Genomic DNA, 16,841 nt, shown 5'->3' with positions numbered 1-16,841 from the left:
CCAGTACCTGATGTCAGTTCTGACTGGGTAGCAGCGAAGCCCTGGAAGTTGTTAATTATTTTAATTACCACCTTTGAAGCTTCATACAATTTCCATGGCTTAGAGATTGACCAAAGAAAAAAAAAAAAAAAAAAACAGTGTCTAAAAGAAACTGGGATTGAAATTAGGGTACTAGAAAAATAGTAATTTAGGATTAAATGGAATTTGAAATGCAATTTTAATGGTAAAGTTTTACATCTCTTGTGCCTGATTTTAAAGCCCACACATATGCATGCATTTCTGGTGTCTTTTAACCTCAGAAAGAGATGAGTTTGGATGCTACCTCTGTTGCTCACTTGCTGTGTTATCTTGAGTAACTTTCTCTCACGTGATTTTTTCATGAGCATTTTGAGACTCTTGTGATGCTTATGATTAAACATCATTGATATAAATGTGAACTTCTAAAACAGTGGATGCACAGTACCTTTCAGGTAACTCATCCTTCCCCTGGATCCCTGCCATGTTACTGAAAAGATTCAATTGTGGTCTACATTGCAAAGAAAACACCTAGCAAAATGACCTGCCTCCTCAGATTTGTCATTAATCTTCTGAAAATGTATAATTATATTTTATCTGGTGCCAAAAAGAAAACCTGCTTGAAGTTTGTTCTTAGAGTCAGTTAATTCCGTTTCCACAAATAAATTCTCGTCTAATTATATTTTGACGTTTTGGTTTTCAGAATGGACAGTTTTAAATACACCGTGTTACTGGAGTCTATTTAAAAGTTTTCATTATGAGTTCCTTTTCTGTTTCCAAATCTTTAGAGTCTCCATTATTTTAATTTTACTTTTCCCCTAGAGTCATCAGTCATGCTAATATTAAAGTAGCTGTTGGGGAAAATAATAAACATATTCACATAAAATTAAAAAGCATTCATTCTTAACAACAGCTTCAATTATTAATGGTGAAATGTTGATTTTTTAAAAAAAGTTTTGGTGTCTTTCATTAATTTTGTTAGTTTTCAGCATACAGGTGTTTCACATCCTTGGTTAGGTTTGTTCCAAAGTCTTGTTTTGTTTTCTGTTGCTGTTTTACATGGGATAATTTTCTTAATTTGCTTTTTGCATAGTTTGTTGTTAATATATAGAAACACAACTGATGTTCTTTTTGTATGTTGATTTTTTTTTTATCCTGCAACTTTTTTATACTCTTTTATTATTCTGTCAGCTTCCTTGTGGATTATTTAGAGTTTTTCTATGTATAAGAACATGCAATCAGCAAATGTCATCAGTAAAAAAAACAGATAATTTTACTTCTTCTTCTGTGATTTGGATGCCTTTTGTTTCTTTTTCTTGCCTAATTGCTCTGGGTAAGACTTGCAGTTCCCTACTGCATAGCAGCAAGAGTGGGAATCCTTTCCTTTCTCTTGATCTTTAGAGGAAAAGCTTTTAGTTTTTAGCTGTTGAATGTGATGTTAGCTGTGGGCTTGTTATATATGGCCTTGTTATGTTGAAGTAAATTCCCTCTATACCTAGGATGTTGAAAGTTTTTATCACGAAAAGGTGTTGAATTTTGTCATACTTTTTCTGCATTTATTGAGATGACTGATTTTTACTCTTCATTCTCTTAATGTGATGTATCATGTTAATGGATCTATGTTTGTTGAACCATCCTTGGATCTAGGTATATATCCTACTTGGTCATGGCACATGATCCTTTTAATGTGCTGTTGAATTCATTTTGTTGATACTTTTCAGGGATTTGGTGTCTGTATTTATCAGGGACATTGGCTTATAGCTTTCTTGTAGTATCTGTGCCTGGCTTTGGTAACAGGGTAATTCTTGCTTCATAAGATGGGTTTTGGAGTGTTTATTCCTCTAATTTTTGGGAAGAGTTTGAGAATGCTCAGCATTAATATATTTTTTTCAATTTTTGTTAACATTTACTAGTGAAAGCATCAGTCCTGGGCTTTTCTTTATTGTTTGTTGTTGTTGTTGTTGTTGTTGTTGTTGTTGTTAGCGAGAGACAGATTGAATGAGAACACAGTTAGGTAAGAGGGAGAGGGAGGGAATCTTAAGCAATGCCCACTGTGGAGCCTGAGGTAGGGGGCTCTATCTGACCACCATGAGATCATGACCTGAGCTGAAGTCAAGAGTTGGATGCTTAACCTAATGAGACAACCTGGTGCCCCACAAGGTTGTGATTACTAATTGAGTCTCCTTTCATGTTATTAATTTTTTTTCAGATTTTATATTTCTTCCTTTTTTTTGAAAGAGAGAGAAAGAGAGAGAGACAATGCACATGCATAAGAGGTGGAGGGTCAGAAGGAGCAGGAGAGTGAGACTCTTAAGCAGGCTCTATGCCTAGCACAGAACCCGGTACAAAGCTATCACCAACAGTGACTTCATGACCTGAGCCAAAATCAAGAGTGGGACATGTAACTGACTGAGCCACCCAGGTGCACCTCTGTTTCTTCCTGATTCAATCTTGGTAGGTTTTATACTTCTAGAATTTACCCATTTCTTTGAGGTCATTCAGTTTGTGGATGTGTAGTTGTTAATAGTGGCTTCTTATTACCCTTGTTATCTTTCTGGCAGCAGTTGTAATGTCTCCTCTTTCATTCCTGATCTTTCTTATTTGAGTGTTCTCTCCTTTTTTTCTTAGCCTAGCTAAAATTTGTGAGTTGTATTTCTCTATTCAAAAAGTCAACTTTTAGCTTTGTTGATTTTTAAATTTGCTTTCTACTCTCTGCTTTCTTTATTAAACTGAACTCATGTTACACCTTACATAAAAAATCAACTCAAAATTAAAGACTTCAGTCTAAGATTTGAAACGTATAACTTCTAGTAGAAATCCAAGAGGATAAGCTCTTGAGCTTTTCAGCTTAATGCTGAAAGCATAAGCAACAAAAGCAAAGTAGACAAGTAGGACTTGAAAAGCTTCTACACCACAAAGCAAACAATCAGCAGAGTGAAAGGGCGGCCTATGGAATGGGAAACAGTATTTGAAATGATGTATTTGACAAAGAGTTAATTAAATAGCAATAAATAAATAGGCAGAGAACTTAAATGAACATTTCTCCAAAGAAGACATATAAAGAACCAACAAGTATATAAAAAAAATGTTCAACATCACTAATCAACAGGAAAATGCAGTTCAAAACCACAGTGAGATATTATCTTGGACCTGTTATGATGGCTATTATCAAAAAACCCCAAAATATAGCAATTGTTGGCAAAGATGTAGAAAATTGGAACCTTTGTATACTGGGAAGAATGTAAAATGGTGCAGTCTCTCTGGAAAACAATATGGGGTTTCTTCAAAAAATTAAAAATAGAACTTACATATAACCCAGCAATCCCAGTTCTAGGTATTTATTCAAAAGAATTGAAATGAGGATTTCAAAGAGATATCTGTAGTCCCATGTTCATTGCAGCGTTATTCATGATAGCCAAAATGTGCAAATAATATAAGTGCCCATCAGCAGATGAATGGATAAAGGAAATGTAGTGTATACACACAATGGAATATTATTCAGCCTCAAAAAAGAAGGAAATTCTGCCATATGTAACAACATGGGTGGACCTGGAGGACGTTATACCAAATGAAATAAGCCAGTTACAGAAAGACAAATACTACTTTATTCAACTTACATGAAATATCTAAGACAGATTCACAGAAGCAGAGAGCAGAATGGCTGAGGGAAAGGGAAAATGGGAAATTTCTGTTCAACAGGTGTTAAGTATCAGTTACGTAAGATGAATGACTCTAGAGATCTGGACAACATTGTGCCTATACCTCACAATATTTATTGTGCACTTAAAGATTGCATAAGCTAGATTTCATGTTAAGTATTCTTACTGCAATAAAACAAAACAAAATAATTTAACAAATCAAGTTAAAATGTAATTCACACACAAAATTATAATAATTTCTCTTTTTCATTTTGCATTTTATTAATCCACACTCACCATGTAGTATTTCATTATATGGTTGAATACTTATTCTACAGAATTTCTTGTTCCCTCTCTAATCTTTTAATCAGACCCTCTGAAAGAAGTGGAATGAGTTACACGATTTAAAGGAGCAACATTAGCCTCCATTTTTATTTAAATTCAAACCAGTTTCAATCTCATCATGTTCTAACTTTCCTTGCATTTTTTTCTTCGATATAAATGATTCATTATAAACCTTTATAGATATCAGTTGGCTTTTCAAATTTTAGTCATAGCAACATTTATTGAGAGTATTTAATGTGACTAGTTCTTGACAACCATTATCTTCTTCTCTTTCTTCATTCCTCTGTAAGAGAAACTATCATTATTCCTATTTTGCAGATTAGAAGATCAAACCTTAAGGTGGTTAAGTGAGGAATCCATGGCAATATTGATCCACAGAGGCATAGTTGGAACCCAAATCCACATTTTAGAACATTTAAAGAAAAAGAAAGAGGAGATACAAGACAGTCACTTATTTTGGGGGTAATTTCAGAAATAAAATTGATAACTTTGGATTGGAATGTTTATATTGCATTAGGATTATTTTCATATCACAGTTAACTGCATATAGCCAATAATTATCTCTGAAATATTTAGATGTAGGGTTTTAACAGTACGATTCATGGGGTCAGTTATGATGTTGTATTTTTTTCAATTAGCAAAGACACAATCCCACATGTAAAATCATTCTTCTGAAACTGTAAAAAAAATCTGCTTATATCTTTGATATTTTGTATTTTTTCCATTGATATTGGTCTTCAGCAGTAAATTATAAATGGGCAACAAACATGTGAAAGAATGTTGACCCTCACTAAGAATAAAATAAGTGGCATAAAACTTTGAAAAATGAAATATCGTTTTCACCTGTCAGTTTGGTAAATGAAAAAGACTGATAACCCATATTAGAAAGAAAGTGTGCAAATGTTCCTTGATGGTGAGTGTGTAAATGTAAGTAACAATTTTGGAGGACAGTTTACTGATAACTCTGAAAATTAAAACATAAACTTTGGACACAGCCATTATACCTCTAGGAGAATTTCCTACATCTCAATTATGCAAATAGATAGAAAAAAAATACTCACTGAAATCATATACAAACTGTGTGAGTTTATGTTGTTAAACTATTAAAGTCTTGGGGCGCCTGGGTGGCGCAGTCGGTTAAGCGTCCGACTTCAACCAGGTCACGATCTCGTGGTCCGTGAGTTCGAGCCCCGCGTCAGGCTCTGGGCTGATGGCTCGGAGCCTGGAGCCTGTTTCCGATTCTGTGTCTCCCTCTCTCTCTGCCCCTCCCCCGTTCATGCTCTGTCTCTCTCTGTCCCAAAAATAAATAAACGATGAAAAAAAAAATTAAAAAAAAAAAAAAACTATTAAAGTCTTAAGTCCCCTATAAATTGGTGATCTTAATAGAATCTATCTTATTGAGTGTTGTACAAAGTAATGTATTAAACAATTTGCATCTAGCAGTCACAATTTTTAATGTTTAAAAAAAACAAAATTTTTATTACCTTTAATCAACCGATGTTGTAGATTCTAAGTCTAAAGTTCTCTTTTGGCCAGCAAAAGAGTGGACGCAGGATTGAAAGCAAGAGATGGCTAATGTCCGGGAAAAGTTAAGAGCCCCAAATAAGGGTCCTTGCCTCGTTTTTAGTATTATCAGAAGGCTCACAAACATGGTGATGGACATGCACAAAGGGACAATGAATCTGTGAACATTACCTTGTGGATAGGAGGGAAAGGGAGTCTTGAAGATATTCATGGTTAGGGTTTTGGGTTAATATAAAACAAAATCCAGGTGCCAGGCTGTCAGGGAAGAGGTTGTTTACACTGGACATGAGGCAGTATCTCTATTTACCTTAGCTAGCCTAGGGGATGAGACAGATAGGGGGGGTAACCTCAGGGTTGACAAGGCACCTTTTCTTTTGTTTACCATCTCTGCTCTGGGCTGCTTTGCCTGCAGTGCAGCAGTCCATAGTCCAGTTTACCTAACCTGGCCCTATTCTCCTCCTGTGCAAGCAGCTTTCTGCTATAGTACTAAATTTGGAGTGCTTTCACCCTGAATATCTAATCTTGTTATTCCTATGTATTGGGCACCTTTGCACCATTTCTATTTCAGGCCTTTGCCTCTCTCTCTCTCTTTTTGGGGGTTCTGCACGCCTCCCTGTTTTGGGGTGCCTTTGCACCTCCCTATTCCTAGCACCTTTGTGCCTCCCTGTTCTCAGGGTGTCTTTGCACAGCTCTGTTCTTGGGGTGCCTATCTGATTTACCCAAACTCGGGTGTGAGCATATTATGACTGTGTATTTCTTTATGCCTTGTCAACCCTTTGGTGTAAGCCCTGGGGGATTCCTAAGCTTATACTCCACAAACCAAACTTAATTTTTATATTGCAAAGTAATATATCTTTGTTACAACACATAAAACAGTATGAGGCATACAAATTTCCTCCTTTGACCCCAAGTAAGAAACATTTTGATTTTGAGATCTGAGCACCTGGGAAATTTTTCACTGGGGATCTTTTGTGAATTAGAAATGATTTCCAGGGGTTTTAGGTTATTCTCAATCGCTAATGTAGGGATTGAGGAAATCTCTTCATTCTATTAAGTATGATAGAGTTGGACCACAGTTTGCTAATTGGGAAATCCTTAACCAACAAAGGGATGATAATCAGCCACCCAGATCAACCCTCCAATATATCAGCATGGATACATAGAAACGGGTATCACTCCTTCCAACACAAAGCCTTTTAAGTAGTAACATCCTTTTGATTTTTTTTGCCAGATGCACATCTTTCTCAAATATGTTTTAACAGAAAAATTTTAAAATATCAGATATGCTCAATCCGAAGTAAGTAGGGTACATCATAACCATTAGGGGAAAAAGTTTGCTAAAATGTTCTCAGAATAGATTGAAGAAAGAATTTCAAAGGGACATTGGAAATGTTTAGTTTAATCCTCTTATTCTAGGAGTAAGAGAAACTGAGAGAATTTACATATTTCCACATCAGATTTTAAGACCAGACCACCAGTTAGAGGCAGAATGTGGCAATGAACTGATTACTCATCTTGATGCAAGGCCTGTCCAGGCATCACCTATGGCATTCCAATTGTCTGGTTCCAGTTAAATATACTTACAGCTTGTTGAGAAGCCTCACTTTTCCCTTAATGTTTATCCCTCTTGGCTTTTATGGACAGTGATTGAAATAAAGGACAAGAAACAAGCTCACAGGTTTATCTGTAGCCAGTCACTCATTTTACAATGATATCTTAAGCACCATCAATATACCAAATATGTTCTAGTTACCATGGATACAGAAGTGAACAAAGTGATTCTTTTAAGCAAAATGGATAAAAAAAAATATAGATGATTTTTATGGCCTCCTCTTCTGTGGACTCTGACTTTCTCGTCTCATCCATACTTAAATATTTCCCTTCATTTTTTTTTTTTTTTTTTTTTTTTTTTTGCTCATCATAGGAATTTGTTAGTTTTAGGGTGACTTGGTATATACATTATTTATAAGTAGTCATGTAATATCCAACTGGGATTTTTTTTTATTTTGGTTAAATATACAGTATCTGGGGCTAGAATTCTACCGTGTGGGTCCCAGCTCTGCCAGTTATCAGTTTTGTAACCTTGAGAAGTTTTTAAAATTCTGAATTATCTGAGCTCTCTTATTGGTAAAATGGGCACAGTAGTTCTAATGTATCATATAAAGTTTTTTGAAGATTGATAATGTAGATGGTGTCAATAACTTGCTAGCACATTTTTATTACTGCTTCTTCTGTCAGTAAACCAGGAAAGCAGGGGATGCATCACGTGTTAAAACTAGTAAAGCAGCAGACTCAATAAAAATCGGAAAATATTACACACCTATAGCACTACTTACTCCACTAAGAATTGATCATGGCATGCCTTCCTTCCAGGTCCCAACATGGCCTTTCAATTAGTGCAGTGCTCCAAGCGTCAGTGGGAGGTGATGCTTGAATTGAAACCAATTTGCCATCCGGAGTCTGTTTCTCTAGACAGAGCCCAAAGCCTCATGTGCTGACAGTCTTTCCTGGGAAAAAAGAAGTAAATTGGAAGGATTCAAAGTGTTTTGTAGCTAAGGTAATCATATTTTCCAGTTTGTCCTGGAAAGCCTCTGTTTTCAGCCCAGTATAATTAGTATATTAAAACTATTAAACGTTACCACTTTGGATAACAAATTTTATGGCATCTTTAGTTATAGCTTCTTATAAAGGGCATAATATACATTATTTTCACTGTTTTGAACTTGGTGTTTCTAATAACTTTCCTTCAGAAATGGAAACAAACAACAAATCTGGTTCTTACAATATACTCCTGCTTTATACTCTCACAGTATAGATGCTTTTCAAAGGGTAAGTCTCATCTCTTGTACTTTTATTTTCCAATAAATGTTGAAATTGTTTTGCTTTGTCAAGTACCTAATTCTTATGTGTGGGTAACAATTTGTCACAATTTCAAGAATTACAGCCCTAAAACTTTTATTCTGTGTCCTTTGAGGGGCCAATCTTTTTTAAGTGACTAAAACAATTTACTATCCTCAAGAGACTTATTAATTTCTTATCTCCAGATGAGAGTCTTTAAAATGATGGCTCATTTACAGACTATTAGACAATCTTTTATGAACCAATGCATATGTTTTATGTTTATCCTTTAATATAAATTTTTTATACCTGAGATAAATTTAACTCAGGACATATTTATATATCCTAAATCAAGTCTATGTAATAAATGTTTATTTGGATTGGTGTGGTAGAATCCCTAGTCAGAGAATAAAGTTTTCATAATAAACATTTTCATTCAACCATGGTTATTGAGTGTTAAACAACTTTCCTGACCTTTGTCTTCCTACACATGACTCATAGATTCATTTACAACAAATAATCAGATGGAAAGCATTAGTGGTTAGATGATTTTTAATTATTTTTGACTTAGCGTCTTTGAAGTTTTAAACATATTAACAAAAATCAGCGATCTAAATGTCATTCATCAAAGCAGTTATTACTCCTTAAGTAATCCCCTAATTGTTACACATGTACACACACATTTGCAAATAATTTTAGAGTTTTCTCAGGGGAAGAGGTGGTGTTACAGGTGTGGAGTATTTTCTGATTTTGGGGGAGTCTGCTCTTTTGCTAGTTTTAACACTTGATTTGCCCCGTGCTTTACTGGTTTATTGAGAGAATAAATGTTGTTGATTAGAATCAATCCAATTATTATTTTCAACTTTACTAGTTGAATTAGTATTATACTAATTCAAGCTGATTTAAATAAGAAATTCAGAAGATCAAGTGAAAACATGCCAATGGAAAACCCTAAGTTTCGGTGGATCCCTGATTAAGAAACTGAAGACCAAAGTGTAAAAAAAATCAACATATATATATGTTGATTATATATATTATAATCATATATATATTATATGATATATATGATATATATTATATATAATATATATTATATGTATATAATATATATTATATATATTATATATATATAATTTATATATATTATATATATAATTTTTTAACATTCATATTTTAGGCAGCTATGATTATATGATTTTTAGATTGAGTAACATTAGAAATTATTGATTATTTGTTACTAACAGATTCGAATTCTATTTCCTAAGGGCATTTCTTTCACATATATGTTGGATATATATTTGGATCCAATATATATTGGATATATATTTAGGTATAGTTTTTTTTTTTAATTTTTTTTTTAACGTTTATTTATTTTTGGGACAGAGAGAGACAGAGCATGAACGGGGGAGGGGCAGAGAGAGAGGGAGACACAGAATCAGAAACAGGCTCCAAGCCATCAGCCCAGAGCCTGACGCGGGGCTCGAACTCACGGATCGCAAGATCGTGACCTGAGCTGAAGTCGGACGCTTAACCGACTGCGCCACCCAGGCGCCCCTATTTAGGTATAGTTTTATAATGGGGTTTGGAGAGCATTAGAGTAGAAATGTCGGAAAAATATACTAGCCAATGGCATACCTTTTGGCCTTGTTAGTTTTTGCTAAAATTATTAGTAAAATATTTTACAAAATGTGCTAAAAATAAATCATGCCTGTGCATTATGAAAATCATCTTCTTGTCCTGAATTGAATTGACTATAAAGACATAAACTGTAAGTATTTGGGCTGTGTTGGAAAAAATCTGATCTGTGCTGTCTCTTATAAATGGTTTTCATGTGTGTTAAAAATGATTCTGTGGAGTATGTTTGTGCATTTCAACAAAATAGTGTTTTTATTTTTTTTTTAATTTTTTTAATGTTCATTTATCTTTGAGAGAGAGATAGAGTGTAAGTTGGGGAGGGGCCGAGAGAGAGGGAGACACAGAATCCAAAGCAGGCTCCAGAATCTGAGCTGTCAGCACAGAGCCCAATGAGGGCTCGAACTCATGAGCCAATTGTAAGATAATGACCTGAGCTGAAGTCAGACACTTAACCGACTGAGCCACCCAGGTGCACCAAAATAATATATATATATTTTAATGTTTATTTTTGAGAGCAAGAGAGAGAGCATGAACAGGGGAGGAGCAGAGACAGAGGGAGGCACCGAACTCTAAGCAGGCTCCAGGCTCTGAACTGTCAGCACAGAGCCCGACACGGGGCTCGAACATCACAAACCATGACATCATGACCTGAGCCAAAGTCTGATGCTTAACTGACTAAGCTACCCAGGTGCCCCCAAAATAGTATTTTTAAAGAACATATCCCATTGCCTGCAACACAGTGATTGCTTAAGGAATGTGGCAATTCTTTCTCTCTGTCTTTATGTCTCTGTCTCTCTCTTTCAGTTCTTCTTTCTCCTTCTCTTGCTGGCTTCGTCTGATTTTCTCATTCTTTGGTCTCTTGAGCGTGCATATGCCTCGGATTCTCTCTCTGACTTTGTTTCCCTTTCTTTTTCGAACTGAATTAGAAGATCTGGTTTCTAGTCTTGGTTTCATAAGCTTGTGATATTTTAGGTTGCAGCTCAAAATAAATTGGCTTTTGAAACTCTTGGGGACATTCAATCTCAGTAAAATTCCAAGAAGAGAAGGACATATTGCAAATTCTAATTCATTTGTAGGCCTCCCACTTCCTTATTCCCTGTTTGCCCACTCTTAAAAACCAGTTACATTATCTAATTCAGCTTTTACCTAATTCAATGAAAAAGATTACCAGAAGTTTATTGTATTCAAAGCAGTGATTTAATTTCTCTGAGGAATGATGGTTAATAATTTATCCTCTAAAAAGGAACAATATAGAAAGTCAATATAACAGTGCATATTTATGAATTTTTACATAAATAGCTTAAAAAAGTGTGTAAAACAGGCTGCATAAAATACTTAATAAATCAACCATTTAAACATCTCAGAGACTGACAAATCATGTAAGAAATAATAATAAAAGATATCTGAGACAAGAGCAACAGAATGAATAGAACCTTGAATTATTAATTGTAAAAGCACCTATACTAAATAAACTAGGACATTTATAAAACAGACTATGGATAGGCTAGTAAAAAGCCTGCGTGATCCATGGTATCAATATTATACACAAAAAATTCTTCAGTTATGATGCAATGCAATTAAGATTTAATAACACAAAGCTATATTAAAAATTCAGTATGCTTAGAAATCAAATGATATATTCTTAAATGATTTGCATTAAATGAAAATTAGAACACTAGAGAAGATTACAAAACTAAAAGCTATTTCATAGAAAAAATTGATATAATTTTGAAAATTAGATGAAAAATTTCTACAAAACTACAAACTGCTGAACTTAAAACAGGAGAAAATAAAACATGAAGACAGGTAAACAATAAAGATAGTATTCAAAACTTCGTGACCATAAGTATCCAAGGTCTGTTTTTATAGGAATTCTGTTAATCTGTCCACACAAACTTGAGGAAAAGAGAAAAAGGAAACCTTCCAAAGTTATTTAAGGAGACTATTGTAATCTTAATCCCAGTAGATAAAGAGGAAGAGAAAAGTATTGGCTCTTCTTATGATTATATGTGAAAAATTTGAAACAAGGCAAGAGCTAGATAAAATAAAGATGTATTTTATAATACATAATGATCAAATAATAATTACATAAGTTACAACATGATTTAACATCAGAAATTCTATCATTATAATTCATATAACTCCATTTATGTGTTAATGATTTCTAGGAAGAAAACTCTTTGATATCTTTAGATGCAGAAAATTCTTCAGTAATGTTTTGGTAAAAACCCTTCATAAATTAGGGATACTTGGGGACTGATAATTATTAAATGTATTTGTTTTTATATTATATAAGGACATGTGTGTGTGTGTGTGTATAATTGTACATATGTGCAGGTATATTCCTATAAAAACATATTCCTAATAAATATATCTAAAAACATATAAAATACATTTTTTCCCATTAAGTTCAATGATTGCTAAAAATCTACCACAAACATTATACCTACTGAAAACATTTAGATGCTCTTTTTAAAATATAGGTCAAGATTAGGACATTCGCTAGCACAACTACTGTATAATATAGTATTTGATATCTTGATCAATGCTCTGAGAATAAGTGTTAGGAATTGACAGAGAAAAGATAAAATTGGGATTTGGGGCACATTAAGTGGTTATGTACCTAAAAACAACAACAATGACCGTAAATAACGATCAGCAAAGTATTTGGACTAATAAGGGTTAGTTTTCAACACGGTTGTCGGTAAAGTACAAACATAATAAAATCAATAGCATCCCTCTCCAAACCAGTTATAACCAACTATAAATAATACACTTTTCAGAAAATTCACAAAAACTAATGTGTATTTAGGTCTTAACTAAAGCTACATGAGAAATCTATGGAAAAATTTTGAAGTTAATAACATAGAAAATGATCTGGGTAAGTGGAAAGATGTGCCTGTCCTTTAATCAAGAATAATATATATTTTTAGAATACTTAAATTAATTTTATTATTAATTACTTTGACCAATATCATGCAAACCCCCAGTTGGATACTTCTGTGAACTGTGATAAATTTAAATACAAATGGAAGGATAAAGGTTAACAGGTAGTCAAATATAATCTTCAACCTTGCCACTTAAAGTGTGGTTCTTGGACAGGCCTCATCATCATTATCATTACCATCTAAGAGTTTATGGAAAATATAGACTTTGGGGACTCACCTCAAACCCAGTAGGTCAGAATATGTATTGTATCAAGGTCCCCAAGTGATTTGTATGCATGTGTTTCTGTGTGTGTGTGTGTGTGTGTGTGTGTGTGTGTGTGTGTGTGTTTGTGTGTGTTTTACTACAGTAGAGATTACTACAAATCAGTAAGAAAAATATAAATATCTCAACATAGGATTGCAAAAATTTGGACCAGGAACTTACAGAAGAAGCCTAAAAAAATCACTAGTCTTATAAGGAGAGGCTCATGTTCATTGGTAAATACAAAAATGAAAAATTTTTTGCACACATCTACCTTTATTGTGAGCAGCTGGTGAGGGCGCTCCCAGCAGTAGTAAAACAATCAGTTTACCAAAGCAGGGGTTCCATGAAGCGACCTGATTGGAACCTTTGAGAGTTCATGCTGACCCAGAGCAGCAGGAAGGGGACTCCAAATCCCATGAGGAGCGAGGCCACCAAAGAGATGAGGAACTCTTTGTAGATATCCAGAGTGCACTTGGGGGAGGTAACCTTGCAAATGAAGAACCAGAGGGTAAAGAATATGCTAGCAGCCAATAGCACTGTGGTCAGGTGGGGGAAGAGAGCCAGTTTCACTGGGCTGGTATATCTACTCATGGCCTCGAGCTCCATTTTGCCAGGAGCAAGGTAATCCATTGCTCCACCTCTGGAATAGAAAAAAATGAAAATTACATAAAGAGATATCATTCTAGATACATTATGGGCATGGATCATGCCACATGTTTGGAGAACATAAACAACAGGAATCTTCACCTTCTGTGGTGGGAATGTGATGGCTGCAGGAGTCCTGGAAGGCACTGAAGCAGTACTTAGTAAAATTAATGCTCTCTGAGCCAGCAATCCCAGTCCTGGACATGAACCTTAAAGTTTACAAAGGAATGCACACAGATTGATTCGTGCAATGTTGCTTGTGGTACCAGCAAGCTACAGACTTTCTGGGCATCCGTAATTTCAGTACTAAATAAACACACATGTTGAAAACAACATGCTTTGTAGGAAAGTAAAAGTAGCTCTAGAACACAGTGTACTGTTTCTGTAAGTTAAGAAGGTAAGAACACGTGTCTATTAGCCATCTGACTACCTTCTTTGGAAAAATGTCTATTCATGTCTTCAGCCCATTTCTTAACTGGATTATTTGCTTTTTGGGGGGGGGGGCGGTGTTGAGGTTGATAAGTTCTTGATAGATTTTGGATACTAATCCCTTATCCGGTATGTAATTTGCAAATACCTCTTCCATTCCATAGGCTGCCTTTTAGTTTTGTTGATTGTTTCCTTTGCTGTGCAGAAGCTTTTTATTCTGATGAAGTAGTTCAGTTTTGCTTTTGTTCCCTTGCTTCCAAAGATGCATCTGGTAAGAAGTTGCTGTGGCTGAGATCAAAGAGGTTGCTGCCTGTTTTATCCTCTAGGATTTCAGTGGTTTCCTGTCTCACATTTAGGGCTTTCCCCATTTTGAATTTATTTTTGTTTATGGTATAAGAAAGTGGTCCAGGTTCATTCTTCTGCATGTCGCTGTCCAGTTTTCCCAACACCATTTGTTGCAAAGACTGTCTTTTTTTCCATTGGATAGTCTTTCCTGCTTTGTCAAAGATGAACTGACCAGATAGTTGTGGGTCCATTTGTGGGTTTTCCATTCTGTTCCACTGATCTGTGTGTCTGTTTTTGTGCCAGTACCATACTGTCTTGATGGCTGTAGCTTTTCACTATAGCTTGAAATCTGGAACTGTGATGCCTCTAGCTTCACTTTCCCTTTTCAAGATTGCTTTGGCTATGTGGGATCTTTTGTGTTTCCATACAGATACTACCTCACACCTGTCAGAATGGCTAAAATTAACAATACAGAAAACAAGTAATGTTGGCAAGGATGTAGAGAAAGGGGAACCTTCTTACACTCTTGATGGGAATACAAACTGGCACAGCCACTCTAGAAAACAGGATGGAGTTTCCTCAGAAAGTTAAAAATATAACTACCTTATGACCTAGCAACTGCACTACTAGGTACTTATCCAAGGGATACAAAAATACAGATTCAAAGGGTCACATGCAACCCAGTGTTTATCACAGCATTATCAACAATAGCCAAATTATGGAAAGAACCTAAATGTCCATTGACTGATGAATGGGTAAGGAAGATTCCATTAATATTACTCAAAAAGAATGAAATCCTGCTGTTTGCAAAGACATGGAAGGAGCTCGAGTGTATTATGTTAAGTGAAGTAAGTCAGAGAGATACAAATACCGTATGATTTCCCTCATATGTGGAGTTTGCAAAACAAAACAGATGAGCATAAGGGAAGGGAAAAACAAAAGAGGGAGGCAAACCATAAAAGATTCTTAACTACAGGGGCGCCTGGGTGGCGCAGTCGGTTAAGCGTCCGACTTCAGCCAGGTCACGATCTCGCGGTCCGTGAGTTCGAGCCCCGCGTCAGGCTCTGGGCTGATGGCTCGGAGCCTGGAGCCTGTTTCTGATTCTGTGTCTCCCTCTCTCTCTGCCCCTCCCCCGTTCATGCTCTGTCTCTCTCTGTCCCAAAAATAAATAAACATTGAAAAAAAAATTTTTTTTAAAATAAAAAAAAAAAAAGATTCTTAACTACAGAGAACAAACTGAGGGTTGATAGAGGGAGGTGGGTGGGGGTGGACTAGATGAGCGACGGGCATTAAGGAGGACACTCATTGGGATGAGCATTAGGTGTTATATGTAATTAGTGAATCACTAAATTCCGCTCCTGAAACCAGTATTACACTATATACTAAAATTTAAGTAAAACCTTGAAATATTAAAAAAGTAAAATTAAATTTAAAAAATAAGGTAGGAACAAAAACTATTTAATGTATGAGGCCACACAGAAAAGAAGTATATACATCAAATACCTTGGAATAGTTTATACTTTTAGGGAGGTATGGAATGGGATTGGGGCATAGGTGAAATCTACCAAATAATTGAGTTGAGGAAGGGACTAATGGTAATAATCTTCCATGAATTAAGGTGCATAATTCTAGAAGAGAGAGGGAGGCAGAAACAATATAAATTATAAGAATTTTATTATGCAAACTGTAATGCAATTATATAAAATGTAAAAGTCAGTGGTCTCCATATTCAAGAGTTTTGAGGTCTCACATCATCTGGTGCAATAATATAATGCTTAGGAAGTATATAATGCTTGGAAGTGATCTTTCTATTGAGCATTTTAATACATCTTTTTTAAAAATTTTTATAATTTTTATTTTGGAAAGAAAGAGAACACGAGTGGGGGAGGGGCAGAGAGAGAGGGAGACAGAATCCAAAGGAGGCTCCAGCCTCTGTGCTGTCAGCCCCAGAGCCTGACAGGGCATTCGAACTCATGAACCGTGAGATCATGATCTGAGCTGAAGTTGGATGCTTAACTGACTGAGCCACCCAGGCGCTCCTAGCATTTTAATACATTCTCAATGCATTAATATTTAGCACTCTAATCACAGGAAAACTTTTGAGAGCCATGGTTTTGCTAACATAACCTCTATAAAAATTTAAATTTTGTTGAGTGCAGTGACACCACAGTTTGCAAACTGAAGGATGAAGGGTCAAGTTGGAGTAACAGATGTGTTTTGTCTGTCCTATATGGTATTCTAAATATTGTAAGTAATCACTAAGACTTAATAATCATTAACTTTCACGTAGGAGTC

At 35.3% G+C, this 16,841-nt stretch overlaps 1 pseudogene; it reads right to left on the bottom strand.

Moving 5' to 3' along the window:
- Positions 1-13,511: 13,511 nt before the first annotated feature.
- Positions 13,512-13,793, bottom strand: LOC112860695 (dolichyl-diphosphooligosaccharide--protein glycosyltransferase subunit TMEM258 pseudogene; annotated as a pseudogene).
- Positions 13,794-16,841: the final 3,048 nt, after the last annotated feature.

Source organism: Puma concolor, chromosome A1, assembly GCF_028749965.1.
Source record: "Puma concolor isolate L17-30 chromosome A1, mPumCon1.1.hap2, whole genome shotgun sequence".
Taxonomy (NCBI): Eukaryota; Metazoa; Chordata; class Mammalia; order Carnivora; family Felidae; genus Puma; species Puma concolor.
Note: the sequence above shows the minus strand (reverse complement) of the source record. Positions and strands in the feature narration are given on the sequence as shown.